We start from the raw sequence: 27,046 nt of genomic DNA, 5'->3' as shown, positions 1-27,046 counted from the left end.
TTCTTTCTTTCTTTCTTTCTTTCTTTCTTTCTTTCTTTCTTTCTTTCAACACATCTTAACATCTTTACATCCATGCCTGAATGAGTTCAAACTCACCCCCAATTCTCACCAGAATAGCCTGAAAAAATAGACTCTTTGAGACTCAGATGTTTGAAATAGGAAAATCTCGTTCTGTCTCTCTAGGGTGCAATGAACCCACTGCTCCAGGTTTTTTCAGTGATCTCTTGGAAAACCTGAAAACAATTTCCTAAATGGCTCATGCTCCATGGTTGGGAAAGTTTTGTAAAATCTCTGGCATGGCCAGATTGAAGCTGGTCAATGATACCCCACATGATGCCTAGACCTTTACTTGGAATGTCCCATGCTCTTTCCTTCACTTTCTAGCCTGGGTGCCTCTTTTCTTTTCACCAAGAAGTCTCAGGGATATGTCTGTATTGGCATCACTGCAGTTTCTTTCCTCTTAGTTCCTTCTCAGAAGTTTCCAATACCAATGAAAATCCATGACTCATGACATAACTGTCCTAAGTATCAAGAACTCAGACTCATGGGAAGTGGAATCCTAGAGACTGTCTGAGCCAGGAATCATGGGAAATTCTGCCAAGTGTCACCATATTACAGTTGTTTATTTCTGGAAATTGTACTGGTTTTGAACTCAGATGTCAAATTTTACATTTATTACTATTGAATTTCTTCTTATTAGATTTGTTCTAATATTCTAGGAAGATTATTCAGGACCTGGCTAGCATCCAGAGTGTTAACTATCATTCCCAGTTCTTTGTCAACTGCAAATATGTTAAACATATTATTTATGCCTCTATACATGTCATTGATAAAATATGTAAATAGGGCACTTTACTCAATACTTCCCTGCTCATATTAAACCATTAACAATTGATCAAGTCTCAACCTCTCTGGACCTTAACTTCTCTAGAATTGAACTAGATGAAATAAAATTGAGGTCCTCTATAGCTCTAGAGTCTACAATTCTATGAGGTCCCTTCAGTTATCTCTATTCTTCCTTCCAGGACTATTTCAAATGCTCCTTGTTCCATTAAACCTCCCCTGATTTTCCCAACAGGTAACATTCTTCCCCATTATAATTTTCTTCTGGAACTCAAAACATTATTATTTCTGAATTGAATCAAGGAAGATCTAGATTCAAATCCTACTGCAGACTCTTACCAGTGGTGTGGTCATGAAGGCAGGTAGGTGGCAGGCCTGGAGTCAGGAAGACTCATTTTCCTGAGTTCCAATTTGGCTTCAGACAATTACTAACCATGTGGCCCTGGACAAGTCATTTAAATCTGCTTGCCTCAGTTTCCTCATCTGTAAAATGAACTGGAGAAGGAAATGGCAAACCTCTCCAGTATCTCTGCCAAGAAAATCCCAAATGGGATTATGCAGAATTGGACATGACTGAAAAATAACTGAACAACAAAATCCTCAATTTCCTCATTTGTGAAATGGGGATAATAATGGAACTGACATTATAGAAATGGTAGGTGGATCAAAAAGATATAAAGTCTTTTGAAATATTTTATGTACTTGAGTAGAATGTAAATTACTTGGGACAACATGAACTAATTATATTTATTGACATCCAATAAACTTTACAACCTTTTAACATACAGTTATCCCTTCCATGTGGCAGGGTATAATGTGCCCCTGTGATCTGGAAAATCTGAATGAAAGTTTTTGGCCCTCCCTTTGTACCAAAGAAGAAAAAGAAAAAAATTGGGGGGTATTTACAATACATTTTTATTTTTATTGGTTATTTACCATACATTATTGTAATTTTTATTGGGTATTTATAATACATTACATTGTATTTTTCTTTTATTGGGTATTTATGATACATTATTGTAAAATTTGGGTTAAGTACTTGGTCATAGGTTCTTTGTCCTCTCCTGGCCTTTTGCTTGTCATCTGCAGGTTCAACTCCCCCCAAATTCCCATTTAATTTCTTGTGCTGAGCTGTAATATATCAATACCATGATGGGGAAAGTCGTGATGTGGAAGAGACAACTGTATTTAAAATCTCTTAATATGCAATATGTCCTCCTTTAGTTGCAATCTTTTATTTTATATGATTTCCAATATGTTGTCTCATTCTTTGGTATTTTTTCATTTTTGACCCTCCTTTCCTCCGTGCGTTGGTGTGACTGATCCTGTTTTGTTGTAGGCTTGGGCAATTGTTGAAATGCTTTCCCACAGCATGCTCTTTAAGAGCTAAAATTTTTGTTTGTTTCCTTGGAATAATATCCGTTCTTCAAAATCACAGAATTAAAAACACACAAGAACCAAAATCCAGCACTCATCAATAGATAACTATCTAAAGATAGGGAAACTCAATCCAGTTTATTCTGGTCACAATATGATTTTGTTCTGAATCATCCTCAGGTCAGTTGAAGAATATGCTTGTGAACATTGATGCCACAGAATGAAACCACCTCAAAATGATTATTTGTCCCAAGTTATTTACATATCATTGTCTGTAAATGTCAATTATGATTGTTGCCATTGCTGCAATTTGCATAAAAGCCTTATTTCCCATACTAGATTATAAACTCCTTAAGATAGAGAAATTGCATCTGAGAGGCAGAACATATACTTTCTAACTTTGTGACTAAGGACAGTTCACTTAGCCTTTCTGAATTTCATTTTCCTCATGTGTAAAACAGGGATAATACTTATATTAGCTACCTCTTAGGAATTTTGAGGAGCTGATGAAACGTGTGGAGTTGTAAAACTTAAAATATTATGTAAATATTATTATTATTAATTACTAATCTTTGAGTCTTTTATTCCCTTAGCATGGCTCTTTGAACATAAACATTTGTGAGGAGGAGGAAAGGGAGGGAGAAAAGAAGGAAGGAAAGAAAGGAGCAAAGGAGGAAGGAAAGAGGGATGGAAGAAAGAAAAGGTGCAAGGAAGGAAAGAAAGAAAAAAGGAAGGGCATATGGAAAGGAGAGAGGAAGGGAAGAAGGTGGAGAAAAAGGAGAGGGGGAAGAGGAAGGGAGGAAAAGACAAAGGGAAGTGGAAAGTGGAGATGAGACAAGGAGAGGAGGGGTAAGAAAAAAGAAGAGGAGGAGAAGAAGACAGTATAGAAGAGGAGAAGAGAGACCAGGAGAGGAGATAAGATAGGAAAGTGGAGGAAAAGAGAAGAGTGAAGAAAAGTGAGGAGAGCACAGGAAGGAAGATAAGACAGGAGATGAGAGGATAGGAGAGAAAAAGAGAAGAGAAGATGAGAGGTAAGGGTAGGACTGGAGAAGGGAAGAGACAGGAGCAGTGTAGCCCAAAGAAGAATTAACTTTGGAGTTGGAGGACTTGTATCCATGTCTTAGCTTGGTTCCCTGCCACCTGTATGACCTGGGGCTCAGATTTCTTGTCTATCAAACAAGGGACTCGGAATTGATGACCTCTTCCAGCTCTAAACCTATGATCCTATGAAATGCAAGGTCAGGAGGTTCTTCAGGACCATGAGACACTGGAAGATCCATCATGTAAACTTCACTTGGCAATCTTTATGTACTTTCCATGAGATGAACAGAAGTCAGACCTAATGTGTCTACATTTTGCAGACTTTTCTTTCCTCTACCAAAGAAACAATCAGAACAAGATAGTCCAAAAGTGCTGTGAAGCATCACAAATCTACCAGAGGAATGGCTGATGCAAATGCTAAACTGCTCTTCTCTTAGGCAAAGTTTGTTTTATTTTCCCTATGGGAGCTATCACTACCCTCTGTAGGCTTAATATTCAGTTAGAGCTTTCCAAGTGAGCGATGGAATAGAGCCGTAAGAAAGGGGTCCTTTGTGCCTTCTCTGCAAGTAAACAAGCATCAGGGCTTGTGCTGAATCTGAGGGTGCTTTCTTATGCAATAGAAAACACACTGTCATCCAGGCTATCTATAGTCCTGATCTATATCTTGCCACTGGACCCAGATGGCTCTGGAGAAGAAAATGAGGCTGATGACTTTGCATAGCCCTTCCTCACTTAAATCCAATTCACTTGTAACTTATGATATCACCTTCCTGATGTCGTGGTCCTCTTCAGGAACACACAACAACATCTACCTACCTGGGGAAATGGGGCTGCCATCCCATTTTCTTCCTCAATGACACTGCTACAGGGGTGTGGCAGACACTGCCAAGGCTTTCCGCAGAAGCATGACCTCCACAGAAAGCCCTGGTAGCTCAGCACTAACCAGTCGGTGTGTATGCGTGCACCCATAGTCCTTTTGGTACATTCCCACACATTTAGAATCAGAATAAGATGTCTAGCAAGGTCTGTTTATAGATGTGAAAAGGAAGCTTCAAACTTCATAGAACTTTCACCATACTGTGATTGATTTCCATAAGCCCCACATAAGAAGCTATCATTGTTTTATAGTCACATCTATCCACGATTAATTTTATGTTAGACGCTATTTTTTACACCTTGCCTGCTAAGTGGTTTCTGCTGAGCAGAAAGGCTGCTCTTCTGAATAGTCTGGGTTGGTATATGCCTATAAGGACCAAGCTCCCCCTAAGGGTAGGCTTGAATCAGGTTGGTATCCTCTTAGTTTAACTTTAGCATTGGAACAAAATGAAACATTTATAGGTTATTTGATGATTAAGAAAATGAGGGTTTTTTTTTTTTGTTGTTGTTCAGTCACATCTGAGTCTTAATGGCCCATTGTACTGTAACACACTAATATTTATCTATGGGGTTGTCTTGGCCATTTCCTTCTCCAGTGGATTAAGGAAAACTTGCCCAGTCACTATCTATGTTCCAGATTTGAACTCAGGTTTTATTGACTCCAGGCCCATTGCTCTATCCATTAAGCCATCTAGCTATCTTGAGGTTTCCTTAGCCACAGCGTAGAAAGGATATTCAGCAATGATAGCCCAGCATTGAACTTTGGGTATATGTATCCACATTTACCTTCACATGGAAATGTGTCTGGAAATTTTTATGATCTTGAGACATTTATCAAGTCTGAAGGACTGAACCCAAGTGGCTGGGTCTTTTTAAAGCACCTAAATAAAGGTGAACTGATAAATGTTTAACAACTAGCTCTAGGGAAGGGTGGAAAAATGAAAATATACTTTTGTAATATAATATATATTATGTAATATAATGTATGTTATATGTAATATAATGTGTAATCTAATAATATAGCTTATATAATATACTTTTAAGTTTGTCTAAATAATTAAAATTTTCTCCACTGTTTTTAAAAATCTAGACAATCAAAAAAAAATAAATTAAGCCTTGATTTTTAGTAGATTTCTGAGCTATTAATCCTCTCACTGAAAATTTAACTATTGGCTCTTGGGAGCTGGTACAAGTTGGCTCTAGCACACTCTTGCTCTTAGATGAGCAGGAGCCTACAACTGACCACGTGGCCAAAGACAACCAGGAAGCTGCTTCATGGAAGGCATAGTTTGAGCCTTGGCTTCCTGGACCAAAAAAGTCCCATGAACAGCTATTTTTCCTTTCAGGGAAAGACCAGCCTAAGCAATGCTGTAGGAAAAGATCCCTGGAAGATGGTGCTCCCGTCATTCACCTCACACCAAAACATCTCTCTTCCATACCCGCAGGTTGCCCAGTGTTCCACCATGATAGCTTTACTCTAATGGGTCTTGAAGACTTCTTTGATTTGGGTGAGTTTCATATGAAAACATGATCTATACCTGGTCAGTCTAATTTACTCTCAGGTTTTAATAGTCACCTCTGTGTCGTCATCTCCTTTGTTGCTGTTGCTCCATTCTTTTAGTCATGTCTGACCCTTAGTGAGCCCATTGGGGGTTTCTTGGCAAAGATACTGGACAGCTCTGCCATTTTCTTCTCCAGTTCATTTTACAGATGAGGAAACTGATTAAGCAGGATTAAGTGACTTGCCCAGAGTCACATAGCTAGCAAGTGTTTGAGGCCAGATTTGAACTCATGAAGAGTTCTCCTGAATCCAGGTCTGGCCCTCTATCCACTGTGCTGCCTAGCCATCCAATACATCTATTATTTCTAACCCCTTCAACCTTGCTCTTCAGCTCCAGCAACTTATTTCAGACCATATTGGGCACTTTCACCTAAATGTTTGGCAAGAACCTCAAACTCAACAAATATAATGAGATGTCAAGAGTTCTGGTGGAAAGAGTTGAGAAATACAAGTTCTGACTTTGCTCCTAACTCACTGTGTGAGCCCAAAGCCACCCCAAGCAAGTCACCTGAGCCAGAGTCATAACTAGGCATGCTGGCACCTGGGTCACATCCAATGGAGCCAGGCTGGGAATGGGTTATAGAGAGGTCTAAAGCGTGACATCTCCTGCGTGTGCTTGAGTTAGACTGGAGACAGAGGATGTGGGAATTGAGGATGTTGTAGAACATGGAGGACAAAGAAGAAAAGATTCTAAGTCAGGTAGTAAACATATTAAGGAAGGAGAATGACCTGGAGATCTGTAACTGATAGCAACAAGCATCTTCACAAGACAGAATGAATTTTGCTATCTATTAGCAACCTTCCCTCAACTCTATGCTTCCCTTCTACCTTTGATGCTTCACTTCCTTATTTCCCTCAGTACCATTATTCCCTTTGCTAACACAGACACAGAACTGTACCCTCTTTTTCTATCACTTTTAAAATGGCAGCACATAGAACCTTGAATTGTGGTTGATTATGCATCAATGGGACTAGGTTGTTAAGGGAGACCACAGAGACTCTTACCCTGGAGACCTGTAAAGCTAAGAGGGCTAAGATATCTTTCTGAGTGGGACTGTTTAAATGAAGTTCTGTTTTGATGCAGCAGGACAGATTTAATGAATTCTAGAGGTCTTGGGTATACCCCAGGGATTCTAGAATTTGTCAACAGATGTTCCTCGGAATCAGCTGGGGGATTATTTTTGAAGCATTTCTGAACTGGTTGGACTTGCTAGAACTTGTAAGCTGCAGGCAAAGCCCTTGGAATTTCAGGAAAATGTTCTATAATCTGATGATGAGGCATCAGATTGCCAAATCACAAAGTCATACAATTTGAGACAATTTGAACAATGACTCCTTGTTCCAGCTCCCACACAAAAGGAGTTTCTACTCTCACATAGCCAATCTCCTTGAAGACCTCCAAGGTGTTCTTAAAGCAAGGGGTCTTAAAGTAGCCCATTCCATTTTTTTTTAACAACGCCGAGTTTTAGGCAGATGTTGAGCCTAAATTGGTCTCTTTCCAAATCCTATCCATTGCCCCTGTTCCTGCTTTCTGAGATCAAACAGAACAAACCTAATACTTCCTCCATGTGATAATCCTTCAAAAACTTGGACACATATAGATATTAACTACCAAAGTCTTCTCTTTTCCAGGGTAAACATCCTCAAACAATCTTCATTTGTTATTGACTCAAGGTTCTTTGCCATCCTGGCTTCCTGCTTATGGACTCAATATGGGTTTTCAATGTCCTTGTTCAACTCTGGCACTCATGGTATTCTTGTAATCCCCACCTCAAAGCACATTGGTATGAGACTCTTTCTTACTGGTGAAAGTGTATGCCCTGCCCTGTGTGAAGGGTGGGTGCAGTTGGCAAGAGAAAAGTGAGATCCAACCTTGGCCCAGCCCTTTTGGGACTCTCTAAGTGAGAAGCCCCTTTGAGTCCGACTTTAGGACTTCAGGGCCAGTCCAGTCTTCCCTTTGGGTTTGGTCAAGCTTCATGTTTTCTTCAAGAATCAAATTGTTCCAGCTTTGAGAGAGAAGATGGAAGTGGCCAAGTCCACTTTAGGTTGCTGGAGGAAAACACTCTGGGAGGACCTAAGAAGAGATGGTGGTTTCCATTGTGTCCCTATTCCAGTTTTCTACTCAAGAAGTTCAAGGCTTTTCCCCTTGGGTGAGACTCAGAACACTATTTCTTGGTTGAGCTGAGTCACCTTGCGCCCAGTGGGAGAACTACTTCACTTTGTGTGGTCTGATTATATTCTCCTATCTATACCTTCTCTGATTTATATTTTGCTATGATTTGGATAAATGGATTTCTTTGCTATTTGCTATGTGTTCTCATTGTGGAACTGGTATTAAGTGGGAAAGGAATCAAGCCTTAGACATAGAGCTTGGAGTCCTCTTTCCCTCAAAGCAATCCAAAGTTAGCTTGAACCTGATCATACCCCCTAGACAAACAATATTTAGTCTAACAGGTGGATATATTTCTAGTCTGGTACCCCTTCTCCCTGAGGAGAGCAAAATGGTCTCTGGTCACAACCTCCTGCTTCCCCTGCTGGGAGGAATGAAAGTCTTCCTTGGAGAAGGATTGTGGGAGAAAAGGCCAGATATATTTATTCTGCCTTTATCTGAGTCACACACAATGGAAGCTAAGCCCCTCTTAATGCAGCTCTAAGTAGCATTAGCTTTTTCAGTTCCCTCTTTACTGTGCTGATTCATAATTGAACTTTCAGTTCCCATCTTTTACTTGTTGATTTTCTTTTTACCTTAGTTAAAGATTTTATGTTTATTGCTATTGAATTTTATCTTACTGAATTCAGCCTAATACTATACCTAACTTGTCAACATCCTTTTGGATCCTGACTCTGTCCTCAAGTTAGGAAGGAGAAAGAAAGAGAAAATCATTTATATGGCTGCTACTATGTCCCTGGTATTGTGCTAAGTTCTTAATACCTCTCTGTGATTCAGTTTTCTCATCACTAGCATATAAGGCCTGGACTAGATTAATTCTAGTTTCCCTATTTGATGTTTCCTTGTTCCACATTGAGCTCATCATCTTGTTCTCCCTCCCCAACAATATCCTTCTCATGTCTTCCCTAAATCTTTTTTCCTTAGTTACTCAGGCTCAAAACCTCAAATTCACTTTGGAATTTTTCTCTTCCTCATACCCCACCTCAGATTTTGGAGACTGTTCTCATTTCCCAAATCTGGTCACTTGCCAAATTGTATTCATTCTATCTTTAAAATGTGTCCCATATTATCTTCTCTTTCTATTCCTACTGCCACCATTATAGATCAAGATCCCATGTTCATTGACCATGAATATTTTTAAAATCAATATATTTTTATTTCATTAAATATTCTCAGTTACATGTAGTATTTTAATATTCATTTTTAAATTGAGTTCTAAATTCTCTCCTTTTTGCCTCTCCCTCACCCTTTGAGAAGGCAAGCAATTTGACATTGATTATATATGTGAAGTCATGCAAAGCATATTTCCATATTAGCCATAGTGCTGAAGAAAATACACACACACACACACACACACACACACAAACATGAACAAAGTTAAAAAATGCTTCAATCTGAACTCATAGTTCATCAGTTCTCTCTCTGGGGATAGATAGTATTTTTCATAATGGAACCTTTGGAATGGTCTTGGATTATGGTCTTGACTAGAGTAACCAAGTCTTTCACAGTTCATCATTCCTACAACATTGCTGTTACTGTTTTACCATGATTATTACAAAAGCTTTTTAACTGGCCTTTTCACATTCATTCTCTTCTCACTCCCAAACTTCCTGCACCCAGATATTGGGTTAATCTTCCTATAGTAAAGCTTCAATTATGTTATTCCCTTGCTCAGAGGCATTCAGTGACTCCCTATTGGTTGATAAATGAAGTCCAGTTTCCTTTGTCTGGTATTTAAAGTCTCCTTTGTCCCATTCACTTTTCCAAACATATCTCTGATTATTCCCCATGCATACTTTATGCTGGGGTCAAATTGGATTGTTCATCATACCCAATTTCTAGAAATATAACTGAAAAACCAGGCTTTGAGAAATTCATTGGGATTTAAATGGGCTACTTGACCCATATGCCTTAAACCCAAACACTCTGGCCCTCACTGATTTGCCAGTAATAGGACCCATTCCAAACCTCACTTGGTCATTCTTTGGGTTCTGATGGCTTAGAACCGGCATAAATAGCAACTGTTTCTGCTCTGGCCAGAAATTTTGAGGGTCGTCAACTTCCAGTTTGATTTTTTTTAAAGTAGGCAAACTAGACCATCTTTTGTCTCAATTCTTCCCTAGCGTTATGAATGGATGTTGCCTCAGACAAGCTGAGACCTGGGAAAGGCCTTAGTTTATAAAGGCCAAAGTTTCCCACTGCATCTGGGGCCATCTCCAGTCCTCTCCCTCAGATAACCTTGGAGGAGAGAGTGAGGCTGATGACTTTGCACAGCTCTACCTCACTTAGATCCAATTTACTGGCAAGTCAAGCCATCACCCTCCTGATATCATTGGTCCTCTCTGAGGAAGGAAGGACAAACAACAACCAGTGTCTGGAATGCACGATCTGCTCTCCTTATACCACCACCTCAGCCAGCTCGGTCCAATTCTGCTCATCCTTTCAGACCTCCTTCAAATGCCGCCCTTGCCATGTTACCTTTTCAGACTATCCTAGACAGACAGATTCTTTCCTGTGACCTCTCACATTATTCTATGTTTCTCTAGGAGGCATTTGTCATACATTGCTTTATATTACTGTTTATGTGCACATGTCTTTTCTTTCCTAACCTACTAGACTATAACCTCCTTGAGGTCAGATACCATTTTCCTCATTTTGTATAACCACTGTATATCTATCTATCTATCTATCTATCTATCTATCTATCTATCTATCTATCTGTCTGTCTGTCTGTCTGTCTGTCTGTCTGTCTGTCTGTCTGTCTGTCTGTCTGTCTGCCTGCCTGCCAGTCTGTCTGTCTATCTGTCTGTCTACCCCATCCATCCATCCATCCATCCATCCATCCATCCATCCATCCATCATCTATCTATCTATCTATCTATCTATCTATCTATCTATCTGTCTGTCTGTCTGTCTGTCTGTCTGTCTGTCTGTCTGTCTGTCTGTCCGTCCGTCCGTCCGTCTGTCTGCCTTCCTGTCTGTCTGTTTGTCTATCTGTCTGTCTACCCCATCCATCCATCCATCATCTCTCTATCTCTATCTATCTATCTATCTATCTATCTATCTATCTATCTATCTATCTATCTGTCTGTCTGTCTGTCTGTCTGTCTGTCTGTCTGTCTGTCTGTCTGTCTGTCTGTCTGTCTACCCCATCCATCGATCCATCCATCCATCCATCATCTATCTATCTCTCTATCTCTCTATCTATCTATCAATCTATCTATCTCTAATATCCTAGTATAGTGCGTGAGGCTAATTTTAAATTCTGGATTCTTCCTGACTTCAGGACTAGCATTTTATCCATTATATCTCAAGCTACATCTAAAGAAAGAAGGAAAGAATGAAGGAGCAAATGAGCAAGTGAAATATCCCTGAAATATTTATAGGGGCATGAGTTGGGGGAAGCTGAAAAATGCAGTTTTGAAGATAAACTTTGCCTCAGCTTACTTCACAAATCTTCCTAGGGCTAGCCCCTGGTGAGTTGCAGGTTGTATTTTGCTTTGTGTCTAAATTTTGTCCCACTGGGAAGGTGCCAAAATGCTTCTCATAGATTTAAAGAAGTGCCAGGGTATGTCCAATTACATCTGTGTTTAGGGGTAACAAATGATGCAGAATCTTGACTGGAAGGGTTCTTCTAAAAAGTAGTGACTGGGGATTTTTTTCACAGAGAGTAAAACTATTCAGCAAGCGGTAGAAGTGACAATACCTGGTGAAGTCCTGGAGACAAGACTAGGGGGTGACAGTCACTGTGGAGAGCATGACCCTTCCCTCTTCCCCCTAAATATTGTCACACTACAGCAAAGCCTCACTCTCTCTTCCTTAGTTACTGCTGTGACTGTTATGGTGGGTTGAGAATCAGGAAGTGGGGCATGGTCACATATTTAGTATCAAATATCCTTTATGGGGGAAAAAAACCTAGAGACTTTTTTTCCTCTTTTTAAAAATACCTTTCTGCTCTTATCCTGTTGACTGTAAAATTTAGGCTAGTCATTAACTGCTATACATCATCTCTTCGTATGAATCTTTGTCAAAGGCAAATCATAGAATCATTAGAATTTTAGATCTGGGAAAGATCTTGGAACTGCTCTCCAAATCAAAGTAATCCATACCATTCCTTTTACAGATGACAAAACTGGGGCATGAGGCTAATTTTGATGTAGAATCTAGGTCTCCTGAATCACAATCCAGGACAGGCCCTTGACAGGAAGGGGGAAGTGACACAGAGATGGTGTTTTGACTTGAGTAGTATTTCGTTCCCCCAGATGCCCACATCTGATGCTAAAGGATCTGATCCAGGTAGAAAGTTATCCAGAAATTAAGTGGAGGTTGACATACTTGGCTTCCTCCAAGAGATGCAGAAAAGAAAAGGGATTTCTCCAGGCTTGGGCTTTAATGCCCTGAAGAGCATTCCTGCAATTGAATCTGTATCAAGAGTTGTGCCCCCACAGGTAGCATGTGCTTGTCATTGTATGACTTGAAGTGAGGCAGAATAGACATCTCTAAGCCCTTTTCTCCCCATTCTTCTCCAAGGGAGACTTTAACTTTTTTTGAATAGGAAGCAGAAGCTTGGACACTGTCCTCAGAGAGAGAGGGGATACTGGACTAGAATTATATCTATCTAGATAATTATTATTTATCTAGATCAGAGGTTCCCAAACTTATTTGGCCTACCACTCCCTCCCTTTCAAAGAAAATACTTAGCATCACCCTGGAAATCTAATTTCTTTAACCCTTTAACAGTTTAAATTTTTTTCATCATTTCAAAGAAATCTAAAATATTTTGAAAAAGATGCATCTTAAATTTAATACTTTATTATAAATTGGTGGTTTTTTTTACTGCATTGACATTTTTATACTGCAATATAGTATCATATTATAAACAAGTCATTACATACACACATTCCTGCTGACGCATGCTGGACTTCCCAACAAAGCACAACATGCTTATTTCCAACACTTGCTTGGTAAGACCTGTTGACAGACTTGACAACTGATCAGTTATAACTTTCATTTTGTGTATTTATTTGGAAAATAATGTAATCACTACGATTTTAATTCTGTTACATGACAGATGAAACATTTATGAATGGTTTCTCAAAATTTTCTTCTCTTCTTTCTTTATGTTTCCACCATCTCCTTATTTTTATTCAACAGCCTCAAATTGTACCTAAGGCTACCACCACCCCTGGATCATTCCAGGGGACAGTATCTCCCACTTTATGAGCCTATGGTTAGATAACTATATCTGTCTAGATAGAATTCTGCTCCTTTAAATATTGTTGTTCTAGGAATGTAGTTTTCAGATTCAATATAACTTCTGATCAGTTGTTCATCAATTGAAAAAATAAAATCCTAAGCTTTATATACAAGGTTTGATTCCCCACCAAATACCTGTTCCATGGTGAACACACATAGGAAGTAGCAAAGAAATCCATTTATCTATGTCTGTAGCAAAACAGAATTCAGAGGAAGTATACAGAGGTGAATCTGTACCAGACAATACAGACTAAGGGAGTTCTTCCATCAGGAGTGTGACAAGTCAGATAAATAAAGAGAAAGAGTTTTAGATTTTACCCAAGGAGAAGTTCCCTGAAGTCAAATGTTGGGGATGGGTAATTCCTCTCATTTTTCCTCTTTCTAGAGTTTTTTCCTTCAGCAACTTAAAGGGAGGTTGGCATCTTCCATCTTCTCTCTAGAAGCTGGAACCCAGAAGGATCAGGGTATTAATATCCACTAATGAGGAGAGAGTCCCATATCGAAGGACTTTGGGACTTGGTTTACAAATCCTGTAGGGGAGGGCCTGTTTTAATTTTGAATTTGTATTACCAGAACCTAGCATAGTACCTGGTACAGAATAAGTTGATGGAGTGATTGCTGATTCTTGATGCTACTGCAGGCATGGGAGAATTAGATGGAATACCCAAGTCACTATTTAAATGACTGCAACAGGTAAGTTAGGAATCTGATCTTTTTTAAAATTTATAGGAAGTTCCAGAGCCTATCACACTTTAAAGACTTTTTATGAGAAGGAACTTCTTTTTTATTCAGCAAAGTATTTGTGAAGGTATTATCACACGTAAGCATTTGTCCAACAATTGAGTTCTTTCCATGGCCTTGCCCTGCCTCAGAGTTCTGAGTGTTTGGTAAGGTGCCCTGGAAGGGATGATGACTTTGGACTCACCAGATCCGAGTTCAAATGTTGGCTCTACCACTTGAGATTTGTGTGACCTTGGGCAAGGTTCTCAACCTGTCTGGGCCTCAGTTTCCTCATATGGAAAATGAAGGGATAAGATTAGGTGACCTGAAAAGTCTGATTCTAGGTCTCAGGACCTATGGTCATTCTGTAATTAAATTTATGTTTTTTTTTCTTTTTGGAGGGGGGAGGGCAGGAAAATTGGGGTTAAGTGACTTGCCCAAGGTCACACGGCTAGTACATGTTAAGTTTCTGAGGTCAGATTTGAACTCAGGACCTCCTGACTTTAGGGTCGGTGCTCTATTCACTGTGCCACCTAGCCACCCCTATTTAGTTCTTTTTCAGACATGTCCAGTTCTTCATAACCTCATTGGCTGTTTTCTTGGCAAAGATGCTTGAATGGTTTGCCATTTCTTTCTCCAGACCATTTTACAGTTGAAAAAACTGAAGCAAGCAGGATTAAGGGACTTGCCCAGGGTCACATAGCTAGTAAGTCTCTGAGACCAGATGTGAACTCAGGAATATGAGTCATCCTCTCTCCAGGCCTGTCACTCTATTGATGTACCAACTAGCTGCTCCCAGTAATCATATAATATTTTTTAAAAGAAGAATCAGAAATCACTTTTGTTTAATTTTTTGCAGAATGCCTATTTATTTTTGGCAACATGCATGACCAGTTTTAGCAATGCTAAATGTAGGATGTATTTTCTGGCAATTGTAAATTGGAGCTTGTTTATATCTACAGGTTTGTTTTTCTTTCCCAGTGATAATGCTGCCTATGCTTTGAAGAAGTTTGTAAACACAGTATTATCCTGGAGAATACTGCTTGGGTCAACCATGCCATCTATTTTTCTATCCAGGGGCTAGGCCTTGTGTGATGTAGTGGGAGAAACATGAGACTAGGGAATAGAAGACCACAGAAAAGAGCCCCATCTCTACTACTAATGATATGTTTGTCCTTGGGAAAGTCATTGGAATGTGAGCCTTGTTTTGTAGATGGAGAGGTTGGATGAGGTCTTCCCAGAGGTCCCCTTTGACTTACTATTCTGTGGTTTTCAGGTTTTGTGAGCAGAGAGGAATTTATACAATGTAATGCCATCACATGTGTGGCAGATGAGGCCTTAAAGGTGATCACTTTTCTAGATCATTGTCTCAGAAGGACCTGGGGTCTCTGCTTAAGGGTCTCTTTTACTGAAACACTGCAGCAAGTTTTATTGATTGTTTGGTTAACAGTATTTCTCAGAATTTAAAGCAAATGAATATGTTTGCTAGAAAGGGGAGTAAGTGGGTTATTGAAAGGATCATTTGGCTAATCTGAAGAGAAAATTACTAGGGATTCATCATACTATATCCAGGCAGCTATACTGGAAATTTAATTGATTTTGGCATCGACAATAGATAAAGGGTGAGTAAAGGTAGAGAAAGGCTAGAGAAAGTATTTGATGTCTATTTCCTCTTAATATTGTCACTAAGTCTAGAGTTCAGTTTGGCTATCTGTATACCTTTCAACATCTGGAGATAGAACTTCAATGATATTCACACTCCAAGGTTATCATACATATACACTCATAATTAATATTACCCACACAAGATGCAGCATGATAGCATGGTGAAATGGTTGATCTTAGAGTTTGGAAGACCTCCATTCAACTTCTGCTTCTAACATATACCACCTATGTGATCATGGGCATCAGTCAGCCTCTTGGTGTACTAGGCCATATTCTAAGATCTTACAGATACACTTTAATCTAGATCATTGAGGAAATTGCTACATTGAAAGTTCTACACAGATCTAGAATAACATACCTACATTATTGACATCTAAAAGATGTCTATCCATCCATCCATTCATTCATCTATCTATGAATCTATCATTTATCTATTTTTATCAGAAAGTCACAATTTTTAAAAAATGAAGATGATGAAGACTGAAAACTGCTTCATCAGGGAAATCTGCTTCATTAGAATGGAAAAACTTGTAAAACCTGGAATCTCTCACGGTTGGGCTATCTTCTTCAGGGTTATTCACAGCACAGACTCAATGGTGCCAGTACCAACATCTCAGGCACAAAGTCAGTATAAATAAAGCCTTACTGATAGGTATGAAGAAAAGCATAGTACAGAAAGGAAACTAGGGCAGAAGAGATATTTTTAGAATAATATTCATTCAATCATGAGTAAATGAATGAATGAATAACAAAGTGAGAGACAAGGGCTGCTCATGATGGACAGGTATGAATGGATTTTGTCATTCATTGGAGAGTACTTCTAATTGGTGAGATCATAGATCCATTTTTGTATATGAGTAAAATTGGACAGATAAAATGAAGACAATTGGGGCAGCTGGGTGGTGCAGTGAATAGAGTACCAGCCCTGGAGTCAGAAGGATCTGAGTTTAAATCCAGCTCCAGATATTTAACATTTATTAGCCATGTGACCTTGGGCAAGTCACTTAACCCCAGTTGCCCTACCTTCCCCCCTCCAAAAAGAAAAAAAAATGAAGACAATTGATTAAGATTCTTGAATGCCAGGTTGAGTTGAATGAGTTTGAATTATTGTGGAGACATTGTATGTTCAATTTGATTCAATAGAGGAGCAAATGCATCATATCATTGTTTATAAAAATGTCTGCTCATATTATCAAAGATGGTTTAAAAGCCAGAAGAAGTAAGACCAATCAGGGGTTTATTGTACTGACTCAAGTATATAGAAAGCAATTAGTCTCTAATGGTCAAATTTGGTCCTGGAAAAAAATGAAATGTACCTCTCTCCTTCTTTGTAGAGGAAGGGGGCTGTGGGAATAGAATATTAAATATTCTGTAAGACATTATTGATTTGCTGTTGCTTTTGCTGGACTGCTTCTCCCCCCTTTCTGCCCTTTAAAAAAATGTTATAAGAGATGATTTGATGGATTGGGTAAGGGTGAAGGTATATATATTGGGAAATGGACATGGTATAAAATCAAGAAGTAGGAATAAGACATTTTAAAGATGTGATCAAAGTTTAGAGAAGCCTGGGGGCTGTCAAGATAGATAGAAAACATAGAATTTAAGGACAATCTCCAACAAAGAATTAGCAAAATCTAGCAAATGGGTCTAAGGAGAATAAAAGTCAAAGATAACTTCAAGTTGTGTGACTTTAGAGTTGGAAGGAATCTTTAGGATCATCTGCTCTAAACCTCTTATTTTATAGATGAGGAAATTGATGCCCAGAAAATTTTCTAAGGTCACAAAGATATTGAAACGCAGATCTAGGATTCAAACCCATGTCCTCTGCCATCAAATAAAACATTCTTCCCACTATGCCACACTTCCTTGCTTCAAGCCTTATATTTGTTTGTTTATTTTTAAATTTTTATTGATGTAATTTGTTTTATATCATTAGATCTATTCCACCCTCAAGTGGAGCCTTCTTTTGTAACAAAGAAAAATGGTTAAATAAAATCAACCCTTTTGCCCATATCTCTGGTGAAATGAGGAAGGCTATTTCCTCATCTGTTCCCTGGGTCCAAGATTGGTCCTTGCAATTTACATAGCATACAATCAATGTCACTTTAGTGATCTTTTCATTTACATTATTTTGATTATCTTGTGTGATGTCCTTCTGATTCTACTTATTTTACTCTGCATCAGTTTATGTAAGTCTTTCCTAATTCACCATGTTGATTTTTTCTAACTCAAACTTTGCATTTAATTGTGGGTCTTCTCAGAGAAGCTTTTTAAAAAAAACATTTCCCTTCGGGGCAACTAGGTGGCACAGTGAGTAAGAGCACTGGCCCTGGAGTCTGGAGCATCCAGGATCAGTTCTGGCCTCAGATACTTAACACCTACACAAAAAACCTGGCCCTGTAACCTTGGGCAAGTTACTTAACCCCAATTGCTTAAAAAAAAAACATTTCCCTTCAGTAAAGTTCAATTTGGAAGAACTCTTTAATGCCAAAAGCATCAATCTTTTCCTCATTTCCCTTTATAGCTTTGCTCCGTGAAGAAAATTTTTGAGTAGGTTGACAGGTCATTCAGCCACCATTTTTTGCCTTCAAGCATTCCCTCCAGGCATTGTACATTTTAGTCAAAATAATGTGTACTTGTAGAATTTCCTGTTGAGGGGGGAAAACCCCATCATTTAAAATATATTCAAGAAGAAGAAAATATGTGAGTAAAGTTCAAGAAATGAAAAAGTGAGTTTCACATACATCACTATTTAGTGAGCAGTTAAATAAAACTCAGCACCATGGGAACAGCAAGTCATCATTCATAGTATAGAAGGTATTTTGCAGAGGGGATGGAAGGTGATTTCATAGAGAAGAATCATCAGGGCATAATTGTAATGACTCTTCTTTCCCATATGTTTTGAGGAAAGCATGGTTGCCAGGAAACATTATTTTTTTAACTGTTTATCTTGAAATTTCATCTTATTCTTCACCCTCCCTTCCCCAAAGGATGCTTCCCAATCACGTATTTCAATTTGGGGGAAGATAATCCAATGGAGCATGTGGGACATGCACAAAGGCAATTGAAGTTTTGGAGTAATGACAGGACATGTCTAAATCACTCTCTCATTTTAAAAAACCTTCTAAGAACTAAAAAATGAAGATATGTTTCTTTGTTACTTCTCTCTTCCAGCTCCTTTCCCTAATTATGCAAGCACTGCCCATTTTGTTGTTGAAGATTGAAGATTCTATGTAAAGATTCCTGGTGATCAGACCTCATGCAGTCTCAAAACAATGAAACTTCTTTTTACTAAAGAGCTTGATGATTTGGTGAACAGACTGGGGGCTTCAGTTGGGAGTGGTGTGTGTGTGTGTGTGTGTGTGTGTGTGTGTGTGTGAGAGAGAGAGAGAGAGAGAGAGAGAGAGAGAGAGAGAGAGAGAGAGATATTTTGAAACTGTGAGTCATTTTCAGAACCTTTCAATTTGTTTTCAGTCATTTATTTTTTAAACCCCAGAGAGGTGACTTCTGTATTTGAAAATGTCTGCAGTACAGCATGTGCTGACTCATGGACCTATAATAAAACAATAATTTGAAAAACTCAAATGTCAAAAAGACATTATCTGTGAATGTAATGTCCCAACCCTCTGTAAAAAGTGTCTTTTAAATAGGAACCATTTTGGGTTTATAAGCATATCAACTAACTTGAAAATATTAATGTTTTGGCTCCTGGTTCACTTTAAATTTCAGGTCACACTAACAGTTTTAGGGTTCCCTGGGTCTAAAGCTAGGCATACTAAATTCTAGGATGAACCCAGATTTTAAAGTCATGGATAACTATATAAATACTTTTTAAAATCTCAATGCAAATGGTAGCACCATTTTTCATGTAAAAAAAGGGAGGGGGTTTGCTTTCTTTATGACCATTTTAGAAGAATAACAATAACAGATACAATAGCCAGAGGGTCAGACTTCAGGGTGTGGTTGGACCTAAATTGTTTCAGGTTGAGAAATTTAGCACTAATATTAAAATGTAATAATTCTGATAGATCAGACATTCTTAACCTAGGGTTCATGGAACTTGGATAGATTTTAGCGGGTCTGTGAGTTTTGATGTGAAGAAAGAAAATACATCTCTACTTCTTACTAACCTCTAAATGAGATTTAGAATTTCCTTCAATTATTAAGAAAATTATTCTGAGAAGGGATCCATAGATTTCACCAGCCTACCAAAAGATTAAGAACCCTTGGAAGAGACTATAAGCTAACCGAGAGCAGGCTAGGTTTTGTTACTGTTGTTGATGTTATTTTGTTTTGTATCTCCAGCACCTAGCACAAAGCTTTGCATGTAGATAGTTGGTATTCAGGAAATGATTACTGAATTGAATTTTCATTTCTATATTTCTCAAGAATACAGAACTTAAATGAGCCATGAGGAGAACCAGGAGAACACTGTAGACAGTAAAAGCAATATTGTAACGATGATCATTTGTGAAAGACGTAACTACTCTGGTGAAATACAATAATCTAACCCAATTCCAAAAGACTCGATGAAAAATGCTATCCATCTCCAGAGAAGTGATGAACTCTGAGTACAAATTGAAGTGTACTTTTTCACTTTATTTTTCTTGCCTTTTTTTTTGAAACATGACTTCACATGTATAATGGGTATCATATTGCTTACCTTCCCAATGGGTTTGCAAGGAGAAGGAAGGGAGAGAATATGAAACTCAAAATTAAGAAAAAAGAATAAAAAGTCCAAGGAGTTACCTTTGGACCATGAAATGCAACAAAATAATTTTACTAACAAGGCAAAAAAACCCCCCAAAACAAAAAACCAATAACCCAACTCTCTCTATCTTTCAAGCATGCCCTGGGATTGTGGGAGGTGCTAGAGATAAAAACACAAAAGTGAAATAGTACCTTCCCTCAAGAAGTTTACATTCTATCATACACACACACACACACACATACATATATATTACATCATGTATATATATTAAGTATGTGTAGAAGGAATAGATACAAGGCTGTTAACAATAAAGCAGTGAGGGATAATGATGCTAGATGGGTTAGGAAAGGCATCAAAAAAAGGTGGTGTGTGATTTGAGTGTCAAAGGAAGCTCAGAATTCAAGAATGTGGAGGTGAGGAGGGAGTACATATCAGGGAGGAGGAGCAGTGAGTGCCCAACCATAAAGGCCTTTAGGTGGTGAAGTGGATAGAATATAGCATTTGGAATCAGAGAGACTTGAGTTCAAATCCAGCCTAGCTTTGTGACCTTGGACAAGTCTATAAAAATAGGGATAACAGTAGCACATACCTCATAGCCAGTAAAGATCAAGCGATTTAACATAAGCAAAATGCTTTGAAAACCATAAAGTACTATTACTATTGTTGTGGGGTGGTTATTGTTATAACTGTATTATGATAACTTCCGTGTGTAAGGACCAACAGAAAGACAAGTTTGGTTGGACCATAGAGTATGGGAAGGGGAGTCATGTACAATGAGACTGGAAAGATATACTGGGGTCAGAATATGAAGGGCTTTAAAGACTTTATATTTGATCCTAGAGGCAAAGGGGAGACCCTAGAGTTTCTTGAGTGTTTTATTGAGGGAGAGTGGGGATGACGTAGTCAGATCTACACTTAAGGAAATCACTTTGTTCACTGTGTAGAGGATGGAGTGGAGAAGGGACAGATTTAAAACTTGAGGAAACTCCTCAAGGTAGTTACGTTTTCTTCTAGTACAAATCACACATTGATGTCTCTCATTTTGTATCCTTTTGTAAATGCCCTGTAGAAGAACCACTTATTGTGCTAAAGGTCTTCCTTTGATTTAAAAAAGAAAAGAAAAAGAAGTTATTTTGTGGCCGTACATTTGTTATATTTCATTCTCAAAATGCAATTGGCTCCTCCATGACTACCCTTGATGAAAGATTTTTATAGCCTATGGACATGCACATTCACATGTCACTTTATTTGACATCTTGCTTGAGATTGATACACAGGAGATCACTGTACAAAGCTGTTTTTTTTTCTATGATTGCACATAGAGCACTGGAAGAATACTTACAAAATATAAATTAAAAACCCACCTTAAGTGCAGCCCATATATTCTCTGGGTTCCTTATCCCAATTCACCCTTGCACTGAGGAGCTGGGTCCTCCATAGCCAGGCTAGCTATGTCTTCCTCTCAAAGTTCTAAGGATAATTTTAAGGGCCTGGGAGTGTCTTTCTAATACTATTGACTCAACCCCCCCCCCCCCATTCTATTTTGTTCTTACCAATATCAATTACCAGTTATAGTTAGTATCACTCCAGTATAATTTATTGACCCAATGATTAGCTCTCTAGTATGATTTCATCAACTAAAATCAATTAACTTTTATAAACATATATTTATTGAGGAGATACAGAAAACAGAAGTACATTTTCCCCAGCCCTCCTATGACCTTGGTCCCTGGAAAAAGTGGGCTCTATCTTAAAGTAGCTGCTACAACCCTCCCACCATCAAGTCTACTTTATCTGGGTGAGTGGCTCCCTCTTGGATGCAGGCAACCCACTGCTCTGTTGAGTCAAGCAAATTGCTCCTCACTCATTTCAGGGGCCAGCAAATTCTGGCATGGACTCTTGTTCTTGGATCCCTAAAGTTCTCCCAACTTTTCAAAGTTTACAGAGTTGTAACCTAGTCTATTCTTTTTCTAATACTAATTCACCTAAGGCAGGTAAGAGTAGACACAACAGAGACCGAAGCAAAAGCAGAACCATGTACTCATGGTTCCATGGTGGAGAGGGTAGACTGACTATTGGTGCTCTCTGCACTTAGACACATACATTAATAATTTCCTCATACTCTAATGCGGACAGGGCAGGAAGAGAAGTACTTGCTCCCACAGGACTTTTTTTTTTAACAGTCTATCAAAAGAACAGTGTGAGGATTAGAAATGTAGAATTCTTGAGGATATTCCAAAGTCTATGTCAGGTTACAGACCCATGGGGGTACCTAGAACCTCAGATAGACACCCCATACCTTTCTCCTCCACCTTCTAGGACCCCATATGAATCCATATGGGTGGGGCAATATTCTCATTTACATTGTTGTGGTTATTAGGTATTATTTTCCTGGTTTTGCTTACTGCATGGCACCAGTTCATGTACCTTCCTTTGTTTCTCTTAATTCTTCATTTTATGTATTATCATTTATTTATACCTTCTTCAATCAATGGACAATTATTTTGCCATTTACAAAAAGTGTTTCAATGATTTTTTTGGGTATGTATGGGACCTTTGTGTCTGTCTTTGGCCTCACGGGAATTTATGTCTAGCTGTGAAGAGACTGATGTCTACTGGAGAATTAGTGAATCATTCATTCCTTACAAATTCATAATTGTTTTTCCCCTACACTGCCAAATCTTGTTTATCCATGCATGGCATAGTACAGATAGCTGATAATAGTAGATAATCATCTTACAGCAAGAAAGGGAACCTTTCTGGTAGACCATGAGGGGATAGGAAAGGAAGGAGGGGAAATGAAGGTAAGGTGCTCAGAGATAATTTGCAATGTGGGTAGCTGGAAATTGTTACTATGAATGCTTTCTTGTGCTCCTTCAATATGACTTACTAGGTTTTGAAATAAAGAAATAATATTTGAGGCAGTAATGATCTTTTGTCAGTCTCTATCAAATTCACATTTCAAGATGAAGGCTGCACAGTAAAGCTCATGTAAAAAGTTTCCTGAAAACAGAACTACATAGCTCTGGCTGCAAACCACAGAACTCTGCCAGAAGGTTGACAGGCTCCAAGTCAATGGCTTCATGGTCAGACTGTAGAGAATGGAAAAAAAATTCCATAAAGATTGTTTAATAGTATCATCTTTCAGTCCCCTTTCTTTTTTCTCCCCCTGCACTTTTTTTTAAAAAGAAAAAAAAAGTGATTAAGTTGGTGTACAGACCTCCTGGTAAAGAAACTCTCTTAACCAATGTCTACCTGGCATACTTTCTGCAACTTGAAGTCTTAGAAATTTGCCTGGGTTACTGAATGGTTAATTGACTTACCCAGAGATCACAAGATCATAGATTTAGAAGTGAAAAGATCATATGATCAAGAACATAGAACCTTGGATGGGACCTCAGAGGTCATGTAGTCCACCCTTCTCTTTTAGTAGACGTTAGCCAAGGACCATGGTGGTTAAGTCACTTGCTCATACGCTACACAAGCAGTATGTATCAGAGGTGAGATTTGAACCCAGCTCCTCAGACTCCAGAGCCCACGCTCTTTCCATTCTACCAGAGTCATGTAGTTGGTACATATGAAACCCAGACATTATTGACTTCAAGGCAGCCTCTATCCATTCTGACACATTGCCTCTCTTGTGTTAGTTGTCTCTGTCTACATATACATAATTGAATTGTCAGAGATGTTACGCTTGAAAAACACTGCCACCAATACTGGAGTTGTCAAAGTGGGAAATAGCATTGGATATATATATTTCATTACTGAAAATGCAGCTGAATTCAGGCCTAATCCATAGAGCAAAATGTAGTCTAATGCAAAACTGTTGCAAAGATAAAAAGATAAAAGAATAAAAAATAAAAAAGATAAAAGATTTGAAATTGCATCTGGCATCTGTATAAGCATGAAGGCTATTTCTTTATTTCAAAACCTAGCTACTTATATTGCAGTAACATAGAAAGGCATTCATAGGTATAGTCAATTCCCAGTTTCCCACATTGCAAATTATCCATAAGTGCTCCACTGGCATTTGCCTCCTTTCCTCCCCACCTTGCTTTGCTGCCAGAAGGGTTCCTGACCTTTCTGTAAGAGGACTGATTATGCTCAGTAACCAATACCTGCCTCTATCATATCATCTCTCATACACTCCATTTCCTATATAGGTTCAGGTTCCTCTTGCCTTTCCTCTCAAGGAATAATCCAGGGACTGAAGACAATAGACAACCAGAGAGAGATGTATAATGGCAACATGTGAGATTATAAACTTACACCTGAAACAAAAGAAAATCCACCCACAGTTATCTAGTGTAGCATATTTTCCAAAATCTTTTTGCATCATTATCATTATCCAAATGCTGCAACTGGCCTGTGAGATAGAGAGGGCAGAAAAAACAAATCCAACTTTTAAAGAAGTGGCTTTGGCCAAGGATCCGCATCAAGTGTGTTGGAGAACAACGGTCAGGTTTTCTGCTGCCCAATGCCGGGGCGGTTGCCAGCTGAGTGTTGATGACTTTGCACAGGACTGCCTCATTTAAACCCAGTACACTTGCAAGTCAAGACAACACCCTGCTGATGTCATTGGTCCTCTTCAAAAATGAAGGATCAACAACAGCGACATCAATCTGCTGTTTCCACCACCTCCTCGCCAACCAAGCTACATTCACATCATCCTTTACAGCCTATACAGTGGTTTTCTATCCATCAACTCATTTAATCCTATAACAACCCAATAAAATGGGCATAAAAGTAATCATTAAGGGAAAGGAAGGGGGAGTGAATAAGCATTTACATAGTGCCTACTATATGCCAGGCACTTTACAAATATTATCCCACTGCATCCTCATGAAAGCAGGGCAAGGTAGGGGCTCCAATTATTCCCATTTTATGGGTGAGGGAACTGAGGCAGAGTTTAAGCGACTTGTCCAAGGTCATACAACTAGTAAGTATCTGAGACTGGATTTGAACTCCTAAACTTTCTAACTCCTGGTCCAGTGCTCTACCCACTGTGCCATCTTATGATTATGATCATTATTCCTACTTGATAGATGAAGAAACTGGCTTAGACAGTTTTACTCACACTGCTAGTAAATGGTAGTGTCCATGGCCCAGATCTTTTTGTCTCTCAATCTAGTGTTCATCACTGGCTTGAGACAGATGTTAAAAAAATAAAAGTTATATACTAGGCATTCATTTTGGGCAGTTGAATAGAGGCTTTATTTAGAGGGAAATCCAAATGGAATCTTGCCATAGCAGCTCCTGGAGTAATGAATTCAATTCTCAGTGTTGTGTGAACTCCTCCTGAGCCAATGCAAACTGTCACAGTCAGCCCCTCCTCACAGGGCTTGCAACTCTGCTCTGTTCAGTTTTGAAGAAAGCCCTGGATCAATGTTTTCTGTGAGGAGAAAGACTGCCTGCTGAGCTGCTGTCATATGGGACAACCTCTTCCAGACTTTATTGCTTTCAGGGTACACTGCTGTACTGTTTGTTCACTCCAGCTCTGGGTGGTATGTGTGTCAAGCTTGCCCCAGCTTCTAACAGGAGACTGGTAGCCCAGATGGTGAAGGCTGGGGAATTGGGGCAGAGGAGCAGAGAAGATGAGCTGTTATTGCCAGGTTTATGGTCCCATTGCCTTTTTTCAAGAGTGGGTGGTCTGAGCATGATGGGTGCTGGTGCAATGGCTTGTGAAGTTATTAATTCCTTAGAGACAATATCAGAAATGCAGTCTTATGAGCAGAGTTTAAACAATCTAAAAGGTACCATTTGTTTTCATGTATGATGCTTATTTCCAGTCCCCTTTCCTGTTTTTATTGCAACTTGAAGAAATAAAACCCAAAGATTATTAGTCATGGATTTTTGGAACTTTTAGATCATCACTTCTTTTGTTGAGAACTTTGGTAAAATGGTACATGTGCTTTGTAAAGACCTTTCAGTGGGGCCTGACCCTTTCAAGGGTCATTCCTGAGTACTATGGATCTCAATTGTGTGCTAAATAAATCTCCAGGAAGAGGGATCAAGAAGGGGAGCCAGACTCTTGAAAGTCAATGGGAAAGACTACAGTGACCAACTTTTGCCAGTCTCATGTTAATCTTAATGATAGCCACACAAAATATATCCTATATTGCTAAGGGGAGATCAGGACCATCTAACGTGTTGGGTGAGGTTTACCTTCTATGAACTTTCTTGCTTTGTGGGGTTTCTAGATGTTTTCTTCCCCCAATCCCCATAACTCTAATTAGAAGTATGTAAATGTTTATACACATATTCATTTAGATATAGATACCTACATATTTTCCCCAGATCTTATAAGACCTTCAAAAGAGTTCTGGATCGACTTTTCCATTTATTGGTTCTATGACTTTTGGCAAATCACTTAACCTCTCTTGCTTTCCTTCTCTGTAAAAGAAAGTGTTTGGAACAGATGACTTTGAAGGTCCACCTTCCAGCTCTAAATTTGGGATCTTATGACCTGTTGTCCTTCATCTTGCTTCATGACTAATTCCTCTCATTTTCTGCCCATGTATCTCTTTGATATCTTGTATATTATTTCTTGAAAGTAATTATTAATTAGTAAGATATTGTAGCCCTATTTATACCCCTGTACAGGTCTCCATTGTCCACTGGGTTACCCATAATTTTGTTTCCTCAAATATTTTGGAATTCCATGATTTATAGCCATATGGCATCACAGAAAGAATACTGATGTGAAAACCTGACATTTTTGTTTGAGGAATAAGTTTAGGGCCATCGAAAGCTCTGATACCTACATCCTCTCTGTTACACACACACACACACACACACACACACACACACACACACACACACACAC

General features: G+C 38.8%; 1 long non-coding RNA gene across 4 annotated transcripts in view; it reads left to right on the top strand.

Annotated features, from left to right (window-relative positions):
• The window catches only part of LOC138167509 (uncharacterized), a 35,784-nt gene that overhangs the window by 3,628 nt on the left and 5,110 nt on the right, over positions 1 to 27,046 (top strand). Inside the window, exon 2 of one of the 4 annotated variants that reach the window (XR_011169904.1) lies at positions 5,484 to 5,645. This is a non-coding gene — a long non-coding RNA (uncharacterized lncRNA). Of the gene's footprint in view, positions 1 to 5,483; positions 5,646 to 25,544; positions 25,833 to 27,046 lie in introns of those variants that run through there. The other 3 variants (XR_011169906.1, XR_011169903.1, XR_011169905.1) reach the window with 3 other exon arrangements.

The sequence above is a fragment of the Petaurus breviceps genome, unplaced genomic scaffold, assembly GCF_028583685.1.
Source record: "Petaurus breviceps papuanus isolate PSGF00001 unplaced genomic scaffold, PetGlider_PUasm1.0 229, whole genome shotgun sequence".
NCBI classification, from domain to species: domain Eukaryota; kingdom Metazoa; phylum Chordata; class Mammalia; order Diprotodontia; family Petauridae; genus Petaurus; species Petaurus breviceps.
Note: the sequence above shows the minus strand (reverse complement) of the source record. Positions and strands in the feature narration are given on the sequence as shown.